Source organism: Tiliqua scincoides, chromosome 5, assembly GCF_035046505.1.
Source record: "Tiliqua scincoides isolate rTilSci1 chromosome 5, rTilSci1.hap2, whole genome shotgun sequence".
Taxonomy (NCBI): Eukaryota; Metazoa; Chordata; class Lepidosauria; order Squamata; family Scincidae; genus Tiliqua; species Tiliqua scincoides.
The window spans coordinates 133,894,401-133,908,530 of record NC_089825.1 but is presented as its reverse complement, the minus strand read 5'-3'; the positions used below and the strand labels follow the sequence as shown (position 1 = coordinate 133,908,530).

Sequence of the window (14,130 nt, the reverse complement as noted above, 5' to 3'; positions counted from 1 at the left end):
TCGGGAACCCTGACCTGTAGTCCAGGCAGCTGCTTGCAAAGGGGGCAACGCATGGCTGGAAGGGAAGTATTGCTAATGGCCGATTGAGTCAGGCTTCCGGAAGCATTCCAAAAGCATATGCAGGATCTTGGCAGCGTCCACCCACGCTATGTCATCATTCATCACCCCAACCAGGGCTCCACAGCCTCATTCATTTCTCCTCTGCACACAGCAAAATGCATCCTGCCCTCCAGGGAGCTTGCACATGCAGCAGCCCAGCCAGCTCTAAATGGCCCCCTGGGCCGGCTGCCAGGATCGGCTCTCTAGCCCGACTGCATGCTCCAGGGTGCTGTTTGAACTTCCAGCTGGGAAAAGGCACTGCAACAGGATTGCTCAGCCTGGTCAAAGGTTGGCCAAGATACTTGGAATCAACAAAGAGGAGGACAGCACAAGCCTATGCATGTCTACTCAAAAGTAAGTGCCATTGAGTTCAGTGGGACTTACTGTCAGGGAAATGGGTACAGAACTGCAGCCTAATTAAGGAAAACAGATGGGGGGAGAACAAGTACTCTGACCTTAATGTACACACGTGTGTGTACATGTACATAACCACACATGCATGTGTTGGGCATTCTTAGGCACATCCTACATGCCACAGTCTTCATACACACAGTTGTCAATATGTCACACTTTTATACTTGCTCCACAAGAAACCTGGGACTGATTTTGATGCTTCTAGGCCCTTGGATCACTTTAATTACTTAAAACCAAGTTTCTAGCTCTTATGAAAAGATTAAGGGCACTATCTGGTGAAATCTCAGAGTGGGCCACTGGCCCACCAAGCTCAGCAATATCTGTGCTGCTGGTTGCAGGTCTCTAGGGTGTAGGATGGGGGTCAACTCCAGCACTCCCCAGCAATGCCAAGGACGGAACTTGAGGACATTTGTATGGAAAGCAGGTGTTCTATTACTGAGCTATGACCCCTCCCCAAGGATTTTAATAGGATTTCCAGGAGCCAGTGCAAAGGCAAAGGCTCAGTTGCCCTGCACAGCAAATACCTCCTGTCTAAGAAACAGTGTTAGCTGATTAAATGCCTTGAAATAATTGGTTCTGCCTAAAGAATCTGGCATTCCTCAAAGCAGAATTTGGAGGCAGACATATATATTTTGTAGGGTGCACACAGCTACGTACAGTTTCCCTTCGGCTCAAGTCCAAAGTCTCAGTCCCCTTGTAGCTGAAGTCCAATATCCTTACTGGCTTCATATAAACTCTCCTAGATCTGAAACTAGGCAGGGCTGGAAGCAATGTGCCTCCCTCCTCCTCAACACCAGCAGATTAATTCCCAGCCTGACCGTCCTTTTTAAATGTGGCCTATATTTCAACTCCAGAAATACGTTCCAAAACCTGCCACACAGTCACACCCTAGCTCATGCACTCACACACCAAAAAATACACAGCTCTCCTCCAGCTCGACTTATCTGCCATCCTGTTTTCCTAACCACACCTTACCTGCTCCTCTGCGGCCACCTGCTTCCTCCCAGACCCAGACTATTCAGTTCCAAAGCAAAACCAGGAGTGTTCACATGCAAACATGCAGTTTCATGCATGAATGCAGGGGAACCGGCTGGGGTGGGGGGCAGAATTCAGGACAGCTGCCTCAAAGGAGACAGTTGGAGGATGTCAGCTGTTGGGTATTTTGGGCCCACCATGTGGGTGGAGAGAATCAGGCTTTGTGCCTGGAGAGAGGGTCGGGGAAATAGAACGACTAAGGAGAGAAGGAAAAAGCAAGGGGTGGACACACACAGAGAAAGGAAGTCAGGAGGACCGGTTGGCAACCAGTGGCCCTTACACCCAATCTGGCCAGGGCGCAGTCCACATTTGGCCCAACACCATCCTACGACACGCTAGCTGCTAAAAAGACGTGGGCTGCAACCCTATGCACAATTACTCCCAAAAAAGTGTGCATAGGATTGCAGCCCAAGTGTTTTCACCTGGGAGTAAGCCCCATTGACTATAGTAGGGTTTACTTTTGAGTAGGTGCTGATAGTTTGCTTTCAGTCAACTTCCTCACAAGTTGTTCCGGGAAATGGAGGAACCAAGCAGAAAAAAAGAAAGGCATGTCAAACCCCTGCTTTCCTCTCAAGCTGAGCTAAAAATCTCACCCACCTGGGCCCCACCACTACTCCTCTGATCAGCCATGAACACCTTCTCGACTAGGTAGGCATCATGTCTGGACAAGGAAGGCCTTGAAGGACTGGCCAACCTACCATGTGAACTCTCTTCTCCTAGACACTTCCCAAAGTCAGACTTAAGCACCTTTTCCCCCATTACAAGTGGGCAACAAACCCCATGTTATACATCCTAAGCCTCTTGTCTCAGCCCTTTGCATTTTAAAACTAAAAAAGTACAATCTGATATAAATACAGGGATTCTCAGTATCTACAGGGGATTCATTACAGGACCCCCTGCAGATACTGAATTCTGCAGCTAATGAAATCCGTGAAGGGGGGGGGGGAGTCTGTATAGCACCACAATTACCTGGGGACTGCACCCAGCCCTCCAGAGGTAGCGCGTGGTCTCCTGACCTCCTCAGAAGCCTCATTTGTGGTTCACACCAGCAAACCAAAAGTACCTTCCAGTCACGTCTGGGAGGTTCTCTGAGACTCTCCAACCTTGGGTTTGGCATCCGCGGATATTCAAGTCTGCGGGCGCTGAGCCCCCGTAATTCTGCCACTAATGAGAAGCGCTCGCTATTCGTGTCTGTTGCAGGTCAGAGATCGTGTGCTTTGACTGTATAGCGTTAGCGTCTCCAAAGAGCATTACGGATGGAGCATCCTCTCACTCTTAGGAGTGGAGGAAAACCTGGTTGCCATGGAGACCCCTTAGAGTAGAAGTCCCATTCCCCCCCCCCATCCCTGATGAAGGCTTCAGGTCTCCAACAGATCAGCAAGGGAGAAATCTCAGTGGTAGGGTGTGTACCATGCACCATGGAAGTATAATGACCAGGAAAAGACCTGCACCTGTTGAATTTCTGTCTGCCATTCCACAGCTGTTGACAACCCAAGAGTCTTGCTGTCAGGGGTGGGGGTAGGAGGTGAGGGACATTCTTCCTTTCCGCTGTTCCATGGCAGTCTCTCCTCCCCAGCTGTACTGTGTTGCACAGTCTCCATCCTCCCTCTCCCACCCACTGTGAAAGGCCTGCTACTTCTTCATCAGCTCTGCCCAGGGGTTTTCTGCACCCCTCCTCCCAAGCTTATCACTCATCGTATCAGTGATGGGGAAGACAGCACAGTGTGCAAAACCCGCTGAGAGGCAGCTGATATATATGCAAGCCAGACACATGCTGCTTCCCTGGGGGCTTCGCTTGTCACCTCCCAAACACAGTGCCCTCCCCTCCACAGGCTGCCTGCTTAGCAGCTGATTCTGAATATTCTGAAGAACAGGCCCCGTGGAGGCTGCCAGGAGAAAGTCAGCTTGCAAAAAGAAGCACAAATCCCAACAAACAAGGATCATCTTCCAGGGATCCCCGACAGACAAAAGCCAGTTCTGTGAGGCCTCTGTACCTGGAAGGAATTTTTGCAAACATCAGTACCCCACTGTGTACCAGCACCTTCTCAAAACCATCAATCCAGACTTCAGTTTGAGCCAGGTTCAGGGGCGGCCCACTCATTAGGCAAAGTTCTGCAAATTGCATCAGTGGCAGATTGCAGGGGGATGAGAGGGCACCAGTAGATTTGGGGTACCCTTCACCCTGATTCTGCAGCCACAACCCCCTGCAGCCTGCCGTGGTGCAAACCACACTGATCTGCTTTCTGCCTGCTAAAAACTAGATCACCCACTTCCTTACTTTGCTCCTTGCACGGTTTCTTCAAACACAGAAGTGTGGGGTGTCCAGTTTGATTCACAGGGACTGTGCCAATAAATTTGTGCAGCCCCTTCCAATCGAACCAAAAGTCCTGCACTTCTGCTACTGCAGAATCAGCGCCAGGAGTATGGAATGTGACCCGTTCCCCTCTCCAATTGTAACACTAATAAAATAATAACAGTGAAAATACTGTGCTGATCACTTTTGTTTCGTAAAAATGAAAGACTGGATCAGATCAAAGGCAAGTCCAGCATCCACAATGACTAACCAGATAAGTTAAGCACAAGCAGCCCCCATATAGCTAAGATGGGGGGGGCTGTCGTTTGGTCCCAGAAAGCATGAAAGGCTTTCATGTCCACAATACCTCTCATTTTGTGTATTTAACACCAGAAAGCTGGGAACGACTCTTGTGCGAAACCCAGAAGAGCTCCTGGTGGCCATGACAGACCGACAGGCCAGCTAGGTATAAGGCAGCTTCTGAAGAGCTAGCAAAGGTGTCCTTTCTACAAGGAAAATTCTCAGGAATCTGCATCCTCAAGGCACTCCAGATCCTAGCCTCCTTGTTCAATGACAATTTCATCCCAATCTGAGAGGGATGCAAATGGGGTCACCCACCGTAGTGCAATCGGGGCTTTGCCCCAGAAGCCAGGAGAACTCCTGCAGTTCTATAGTGAACTTTAAACAGGACAAGCTCTTTCTGAGGTTCCCACCCCACTTGGAAAATCAAACAGCTCCTGAAGTGAGAGACTAGATGAAAATACTGGAAGTGAGGGATACCCTACAGCTCTCCAATCTTCAGTCAAAAGTCCTCTCTTGGGGTTTACGAGGTTATTTTCCTCTAGACCCCCTCTAGAACCACAGGGTTCTAGAATGGTGCATCTTTTTATTGACTTTATCCTGCAAAAACATCACATCTTCATTCATGTAAAAACAAGCCAGCATGTTCACGCATCAAATTAGAGGACCTGGGTTCAAAACTCCACTGAACAAAGAAGCTTATCGGGTAACACTGGGCCAGTGTGGTTTCGTCTATCAGCCTAACCTACCTCACAGAGTTCTTGTGTGGATAAAATGGGGGAAGAAAAGTGCCCTGATTTTCTTTCTCAGTGCCCTGAGCGCCTTGGAAGAAAGGCAGAAAGTACATGAAATTAATGACTAAATAAAATAAACACACCCGCGCATTTCTTTCCTACTGGCACACAGAACATTGCATGACAAAAACATAACAGGCCTAAGCCTTGGCCAGTTTCAACTCAGAACAGCACATCATTTAAAATTTGGAGGGAGGGCAACACTATAAGCAACAGCATGGTGTTTGTGGAGGGCAGTGTTAGAGAGTGGCTTGCTCAGGATGCAGTCAAGGTCCTATATTCATCAGAGGACCAATCTGACCACTGTGATCCACTAAACCCCACAATACTACTGTCAGACACCACAGATGTCCACCACCACAGATGTCCCCCACTTGCTAACAGGAAGGATGGGAGGAGTTGGTGTCCACTGCTATCACCCACTGCAAGTATTGGGGGGGGGGGTGAAAATCAGTGCTAAACTTTGTTCCAGAGCCAGACACGAGTTTGTGCAGACACCAGAATCTCAAATTTCATTGTGCTACTTATCAAGCTTCTAGTCCTTAGTGGTTTTGGAAATAAACACCCAGGCATGTTGCATTGTAGCTCATCTTTTCACAACAAGGCAATGCAGGAGGAAGCCCCAGCCTAGCTGCCAGGGAACAGAGACGAGTGGAGGAACCAAAGACAGGGTGCGGAAAAGCAAAGAGGTGCTTCTATACCTGGATTGAGTCAGCCAGTCTACTTCCTCCTTCCTCAGCCTGGGATTTAATGAAGAAGCTGGTTTCTCAGGCCCTGGGATGCCTGCAGGGGGGATTCAGTTCTTCCAAGCCACAGCCCCTGTGCGGATTCTAGCTCTCCTTTCCATGGAGAAGGGAAATGCGTCTTTCCGGAGGCAGGAAATGAGGAGGCTCACCTCAGAAGTCTCTCACTAGGAAGGAGAGGAAATACTAGCAAGAAGACTAACAGGGAGGTGGCAAAAATTGTTCATGTCTAGATTTCTGCCACACACAAGCAAATGGTGGTGGGGAGAGACAGCCTCCAGCCCCCCCCCCCCCCAGCTTGTAATGGGCTGCAGGGAACAGAGAAAGGCAGTGTCACAGGGCTGGAGTGGCCATCAACGGCTCTGCTCCAGTCGTGACTGGGAAATCAAACCAGAAACCATCATTTGAAGTGGGTTGGCAAGTCATGGTTTATTCTAACTCTGGTTTGGTGCAGTGCCCAAATCAACGAACTACAGTTACAGCTACCATGCTGCTTTCAGTGGCTGCTGAACTGGTCTTATCCTGCCTGAATCCACATCCCTTCCCAAGCTGAGGGCATGGCTCTGATGAGATGGCCACACCAGCATCACTTATACAAGATGACACTTTTCTTTCTGTGTTTTCTTTTTTGTTTTGTTTAAATTAATCTGGAATAACTCAACTTCCCTGGTCCCACTAAAGTGGAAGAAGAGTACTGTGCAGTGGCGCAGCTAGAGGGGGTTCAATGCTGCAGTGAGGCTCCCTGCAAAACTTGGTGCATTGAACCCCCTCTAGCTATGCCACTGGTTCTGTGTTAACTTAGGAGATCACTTCCAGAATTGGAAAACATAAGGCCTCTAGATGAAGAAAATGTAATACAGCAAGGAAGTTCTGGCCCACCTCAATGAACTAGCTTTCCATCTGCAATATTGTTTTTGCACCCCCCATTCTGAAGTGGTACAATCCCTTCTCCACCTCAAGAGTGTATCATCTCATTCTGCCGCATGTCTGTGGCAGCTCAATAATAGTATCAACTCATGTTCTTTCTCTGTGGGTGTACTCCAACAAGCATCCAGTTGTTTTAAAATTACACGTTAGCACTAAACCCATTTGTAGCCTTGGCCACTTCCCAAATGCGGTCTGCCAGAAAGCGCTTTAGAGGCTTTTCAAGTCTCTACCCATTACCCTTTAAATGCATATCCTGGAGGGCTGAGCCTTCCCAGCATGCCATAAGGTCATTAAGAAAAAAAACTGTCATGCTGGGCCTGAATAATGGCTGATTCGAGCCACATTCTGGCTTCCACAACAGCCACCAGATGCCACCTAGAGGTTCAGAAGCAAGGCATGATGGGAATATCTCCAGTAAGCCTTTAGCATCTGCTAGGCAGAGATCAAGCGCCACTCAAGCTAGGAATCAGTCAAAGCCGATACCAGATCCATGCAGTGCATTTCTCTTTGAAAAACCAGAGCTAGAACTTCATTTATGATTACAGTATAGGGAAAATTTTCCAGGCCAGAGCACAAAGAACCCTGGCCATCTTGAACACTGCCACCCCTATTTTTAAAAATTAACCAATTTCTGCCCAACCCACAGGTGCACACATTTGATCCCTGTTGTGTATATGCAACATTGGGCAGAAATGGCTTAACCACTGATCAGAGGTAAAATGTATTACAAATTAAAGCCTCTTTCAACTATAAGGGCTACTAGTCACTCCCAAGACTGCCCTCCATGTATTTATATAACTTTCTAAGTAAAGCTATTTTGTGCTAGTCATACCTTGTAACAACAAGTTGAATGGAACAATTCTTTGTTGACAGATTCAAATATTAATTCTCTTCCTTTCTCCCTCAAGGCAGATAACCAGCAGCATAAAACCATAACAAATGTCCTACTGAAAAGTGCATTGGAACAATACTGTTTTAAATTGACACCTCAATGCAGAGAGAGTGGGAAAGAGGGAGGGAGAGAGCCAGGTGGATCTCCAGGGGTAGAGAATTCCACAATCTATACTGTGTGTACCTCCCAAACTGGACTTCTTACGGAAGCAAGATGTGGAGCAAGGACTCCTCTGCAGGGTGCAGGCAGAGTTCATATTGGCAGGGTGGTGTTTTAGACAGGGTCCCAAACCACTTCGGACTCAACAGGTCACTCTGACTTAGACCTAGAAACAGATTGGAAGCCAGTGGAGGTGGTATAGGAGTGGTGTTTTACCATTCAACGGCAGACTCCCACTGGCAGTCCAGCTGCTACGTTTTTCACCAAATGAAATGTCCAAGCACTTTTGAAAGGCAGCCCCTACACACAGCATTACAGAAGCCTAATCTAGATGCAACTAGGCCACACATTACTGTGGTAAGATCTGCCTTCTCCATGAAAGGCTACAGGCAGCACAACAGCCAATGCTGCATAAAGGTACATCTAGCTCTCACCAATCTCACTAGGACCTCAACAATGTCCTTAGAATCAAAAGCATTCGAGTAAAGAGACCTTTAGTAAGAATTCCATACACATGGGCTTACATACACATGGGCTTCTCCCCCTGCCACACATGTGTCCATTGGTATGTCTGCAATGTACATAAGCACATTGTTACCAGTCTTCAAGATCAGCAACTCTGCAAAGGTGGCCAACACCTTTCATGCGCAGGGACGTTTCAGGCAAGCCAACAAATGTCTGTGTGATGGAGCTGGAGCCTGACTCAGTGATCAGTGGTGAATATGCACAGAACCAACCCTAACTCTGCAAGAAGAAGGGGCTGGATACTGTCGGAGGCATTACAAAATCCTAAAGACCTTATACCCTCAAACTCTGGACAACCTCTCCTAGCTGGTTTGCTTGTAGATACTTGGCTGTCTAGGGTCAAGAGAGAATCCGGCAGAACAAACAGACGCCTTGAGGGAAGTTATTTCTGTAGTAAACCTTTTGCCTGCCCCTTGGAGCAGACACACCATTTTTGTTGCATGAACAGTCCTTAATAACTGCACTGGAAGCTTTGTCCACCCAGCTATCTCTTGCCAAGAAATGCATCATGCTCAAGTTATTTACCTTATGAAACCTACTGTGAGCCACCTCAGCTCTTCAAAGATACCTTCCCTCCACTTAGCTCTTTGTTGAAACCAAAAGTAGCTTTCAGTTCTTAAGGCCTAACCCTATGCAACTTTCCACTGCCAACGTAGCCACAATGCAGCCCCAAGGTAAGGGAATGAACGTTCCCTCACTTTGAGGAGGCCTCCGTGGCTGCCCCACCACCACAGGATGCAGCTCAAGCCCTGTTGGCACGGCTGCACCAGCACTGGAAAGTTGGATTGGGTTGGGCACTTAGTTCCCTTTCCAAAGGCTCAACCACAGGCCACAATCTTCTCTTACCACACTCTTCCAGCCCTGGGCTTTTCCATATTTGGAGGACTGGTTCCCATGAACCACAGAGCCAGAGTTCAGTGGCTGCACACAGGATTTGCATGTCTACAGTCCCAGTTTCAACTTGCCTGAAGCAGAACAGACCTCTGCCCAAGACCTTGGAGCGATCACTGTATCAGGCTGGATCCAATCTACATCTCAGGTTAAGCCCATCAATAAGAGGTGGCAGTGGCGTCACTAGGGTTTGCATCGTCCGGTGCGGGAGGCCAGTGCATCGCCCCCACGATGGACCTCCTCCCATGCAGTGGGTGGGGCAATGACCCAGGTGATGAGTGAGGTGATGCACCACTGCCCCACCCCTGCTGGTTTTTTTTGCTATACCTTTTGGTAGAACACAGATATTTCACTCTGATTTTTTTTCATTGCATTCTGCTTTAAATGACAAATTGAATGGTAGATGACATGATGGTATTATTCCTACAAACTGCGATTTTAGTGATTTTGGTCACTAGTGGTGTCAACCCCTCCCCCGAAGGTGACATCTTACTAAAACCTTATTGGTTTCATGCTGTGTCATAACAACACTTCAAACAATCAGTCTCATTGGTCCGTTCTGAATTAAGGAAATGTACTTTTTTGTTATATAAGACAGTTGCATTTGTTTTCAGGTATTTTAGCCATAACTTTTGATATGATGGAGATATTTCACTCCGGTTTGTTTCATTGCATTCTGCTGTAAATTACACATAGAATGGTATATAACATGATGGTATTATTCCTAATAACTACAATTTTAGTGATTTGGGTCACTAGCTGTGTCACCCCCCCCCCCACCACGTGTGAATCACCTGGTATGATCCGCATCCCCCGCACCCTCCCAGCAACACCACTGAGAGGTGGGAGCCGACTACACACGTCCCATTTCTGTCCAAATAGAGACATGGGGAGTGGGCCTGATCCAGCCCTGGAGCACAGCATGCTTGGAGAGAGGCTAATGCTTTCTCCCTGCACTATTTCACAACAGAAATTGCCCCCTGAAGTTTTGCTTTGGGGGGCAAACAGCCACTTCAGGGAGGGTGATTGGGGGGGGGCAATGTTGCAAGGGAAAGTGTTCACCTCTCTCCCCATGCGTCACAATCCTCAGCTGGATCAAGACCTCTCACAGGTGCAAAAAGGGACTTTTTTTTTGGTCTACTTCCTGTTTCAATGGCAAATCTAATATAGCATGCGGTTTATGGCCTGCAGTACATAGCATTTCCTTATGATGCATGAAGTTTCTCTCTCCAAAGAAACAGCCATATGTGGGAAACCTTTGTCTGAAACAGATCACTCACGAGGAGGAGTCTTCAAGCGAGGTATCCACCAAAAACAGCTTGAAGTCTTGCAAAAAACAACAAAAAACACTCTTGCAACAAACAAAAATCCACAGGGTTGGCAATCCCCCAGCTTCCTGTTCCCTTTCATTCCCTAAGAGAATCACTCCAAAGGCACTCCAACAAAAGTAAATATTATGCTGGAAGGAACCCCAAAGGAGCCGCGGACATTTAGCGCACAAGCGGTAGAGCTGAAATACTCATTTCGGCTAAAGAACGTCCAAGGAAATTCTAGGGTTTTCTTGTGACAAACAGACCATTAAATGCAACGAGTGTTCTCCTAGTTCATCTTTCCAACGCATTTCCAATTTTAAGAAGTCAAATTAGGCCAATGGCCATTTTGGGTCTAGGAGATTTGGAGTGAGAATGGAACTGAATCCCAAGGGGGGTCTTAAACAGACTTAAACAGAGCCTGCGTTCAGCCGCTCCCAAAACTAATTTTCCTATTTGGGTTCACCAGCTGCACTAATATTTATCTGGGACTTCTACTCCCCCCTCCCCCCCCGGCTTGTCTTGGCAGCTGGCTGGGGAAACATACCTACAATAGAAACCATGAGCAAGGTAGGTTTTCTTTCCCTTCCATACCCACACATACCCCAAGGACTGGAGATTAGGAGTAGGAGAGGATCTGAGCCCCAGGCACTTCCAATTTGGCATTGAGATTCCTACATGCTTATGCCCTGTTACCAGACATGACCATCACCACAGCAGCAACAGCAGTTTCTGGATAAAACCACCTCCCCAGTATCCCCCTATCCTACTCTGGCTCATCACATCATTCCCTCAGACGCTACAGAAGCTCTCTGGGTATCCTGCCTAGGCCACTTGGTGCAGCTCTCAGACAACACTGCCCCACTCTCCTGCCTTCTGCTACCATAGGCAGCAAAGATTCCTCCCCATGCAGTGCTTACAGTATCCCCTCTGAGCAGTTAATTCATACCAGCTAACCTACACTGAATGCACTCTACAGGAGAGGATCAGATCCACGGGCTTTCATGCGGCATCAAATGATGCTAGGTGAAAGGAAGATCACCGACTGAACAAGAGGACTTCCAGCCTTACAACAGAGCTGTGGAACCCACCGACTCAAAATGCCACTCCCAATTTACTCCAAGGTGAAAAGCAAAGCAAATTGATACCGGAGGCAGATCATCAGCAAACTGATCAGTTGAAGGAAAGAGTAGAAAGGAAATTATCCTTCAGCGTTACCCTGGTCTATATAAAAAATAATTAAGTGTACCAATGACTTTCTCCAGAGCAGGAAAAAAGTGGGGGAAATGAGAGCCTTTCAGATGAGAGTGAAAGTAGAAAGTCAACAGTCCAGTGAACCCAAAATTAGTTATTCACGGAGAACAGCACTGTGAAACCAAGGAGAATCAGTCAAACTGATGTCAATAGGATTATGCTTGGTTTATTCTGAAGTGGGCAAGGCAAGTACATAAGAACATAAGGTACTGGCTCCATCAAATCTGGAAGAATTTAAACCGGGAGGGAAATAGTGGAGTGAAATTGCTCAGAGTTACGCAACAGTGAAAGAAAAAATTTCTAGCAAAGATATTACTATTTCACATCAGGAATGAATGAGGAAGGCCAGCAATGTTACCCCAACAGGTAATGACTTTATTACCCAAGCAAGAGTGCAACTTACGACATTTAGCTTAGAGGTGGCATCCCGGTGAAATCAGATAAAAAAATTTTCGGCTGAGGAAAAAAACCCACTCTGCACATGCTCAAAGGCACTCTTTCATTATATCACACACACATGGCTCTTCACACCAGAGCAATTCACTTCACTCTCCCCAGCTCAGAGACTGCAGCTGCAGTCTGCATTCTTGCTGTATTTCTTTCTAAATGGCTTCTTCTCTAATTTGCAAATCAAACGGCTCGGATGAATCATCCAAAATTGGGACCACATGAAGCAGGAAAGTTTGGAAATCCTCAGTAAACACTGAAGCCCAGATTCTTTTGTTTGAATTTCTTTTAGTCCGCTTTTTATCCTGGATGCATTTTGTTCCTGCATGTTCTGTGCCTGTTTTGTTGCGGTGAGGGGAATCCTTCCACTGTATGATCCCCTTTATATAGGGCACATTCGAACCGCATGCCTTCCCCACCACCACCCCTCCTCCTCCTCCAGGTCTCTGAAGATGGAGGGAGGGGGAATTTCTGGTACAATAAAGCTTGTCAGAGACCCAATTTCAGATCTGACAATTGTCTCCACAGCAACAATTCTTGAAAGAAAGAAAGAAAGAAAGAAAGAAAGAAAGAAAGAAAGAAAGAAAGAAAGAAAGAAAGAAAAAGAAAGAAAGAAAGAAAGAAAGAAAGAAAGAAAGAAAGAAAGAAAGAAAGAAAGAAAGAAAGAAAGAAAGAAAGAAAGAAAGCTCAATTATTCTTTTTTAGTTTTACCCCCTTCATTTTAAGGCAGCAAGAAAAGACTACAAAAGGACACTCGGGGAGACAAAATGAGATCTCCCTTTATGGTGTAAAAGTGGCCCTATTTTTAAGCACTCCAAGCAAGATCCATATAGCCTTTTCTACAGGGAAGATTCCTGGGTGGATTTATTCCCACGGATGATACAGGATCACTCCCAGAATACACCCCTGCAGAAACAGTTCACCAGATCTATCTTCCAAAAGAGATTTCAGAAGCTACTAAAGAAATCCAGCTATACTCAACAGGGGGACAGTGGAAGCTGCAGGATAGCAATAACCCCCATAAGGAATCCATGGACAGCTGGCCCCAGATGCCAGATGCTGGCCCCATTATTCTTTTTTAGTTTTACCCCCTTCATTTTAAGGCAGCAAGAAAAGACTACAAAAGGACACTCGGGGAGACAAAATGAGATCTCCCTTTATGGTGTAAAAGTGGCCCTATTTTTAAGCACTCCAAGCAAGATCCATATAGCCTTTTCTACAGGGAAGATTCCTGGGTGGATTTATTCCCACGGATGATACAGGATCACTCCCAGAATACACCCCTGCAGAAACAGTTCACCAGATCTATCTTCCAAAAGAGATTTCAGAAGCTACTAAAGAAATCCAGCTATACTCAACAGGGGGACAGTGGAAGCTGCAGGATAGCAATAACCCCCATAAGGAATCCATGAACAGCTGGCCCCAGATGCCTCTCATCGGCATGTCAATGAACACCCGCACCGGGGACGCCTATTCAGCTGGGATGTGTTTCACCTTTAAGATCACCTTTGTTCCGCCTGTTAAAAAATACCCTTTGTTAGCCAGCCCACCTACAAGAAGATGGATTCCTTACCCTGCACCTCAAGACTACCTTCAGAGCATTTTCCTGCAGGATGGATCAGCCTTCCGCAAAAACTGGCTGCAGCTGGGACTCCACATCCTAGTTTTCAGAGAGAAGCCAAAATCCAGAGGTATATGCACACAGCAAGGGCCGTTTCCAGACGAAAACCTTTTTCGGTAGCTTCCCCTCTCTCTCTTCCTCTCTCCTCCTGGATGGTTAGGACCACTGCATTCCTCCAGCTGTAGCACCAGGCTGGCCAGCCATGCCTGTGGTCTTCCCGGGCTGCTGCCGGTAAAGAATCAAACCACTCCTTGTCTCCACGGGAGGAAGAGCTGACTGCAAGGAAGGGGGTGGGTGGGCCAGATCTTCCTCTCCTGGCCCCTGGTTCTTGGAAAGGGAAGGCAGAGTGGCACAAAAGCAGGAAAGGGAGGGATGGCCAGATGGGCCTTTGCAAACAAAAAATGGGTGAGCAGAATGAGAGAGCCC

At 47.2% G+C, this 14,130-nt stretch overlaps 1 protein-coding gene across 2 annotated transcripts in view; it reads right to left on the bottom strand.

The window, feature by feature from the left end:
• ARHGEF15 (Rho guanine nucleotide exchange factor 15) overlaps nucleotides 1-13,884 on the bottom strand; it is a 33,455-nt gene extending 19,571 nt beyond the window's left edge. The window contains exon 1 of one of the 2 annotated variants that reach the window (XM_066626975.1): nucleotides 13,657-13,884. The gene's annotated coding sequence lies outside the window, so the exon portion shown is untranslated. Of the gene's footprint in view, nucleotides 1-5,636; nucleotides 5,750-13,656 lie in introns of those variants that run through there. The other variant, XM_066626974.1, reaches the window with a different exon arrangement.
• Between the last annotated feature and the right edge of the window lie 246 nt (nucleotides 13,885-14,130).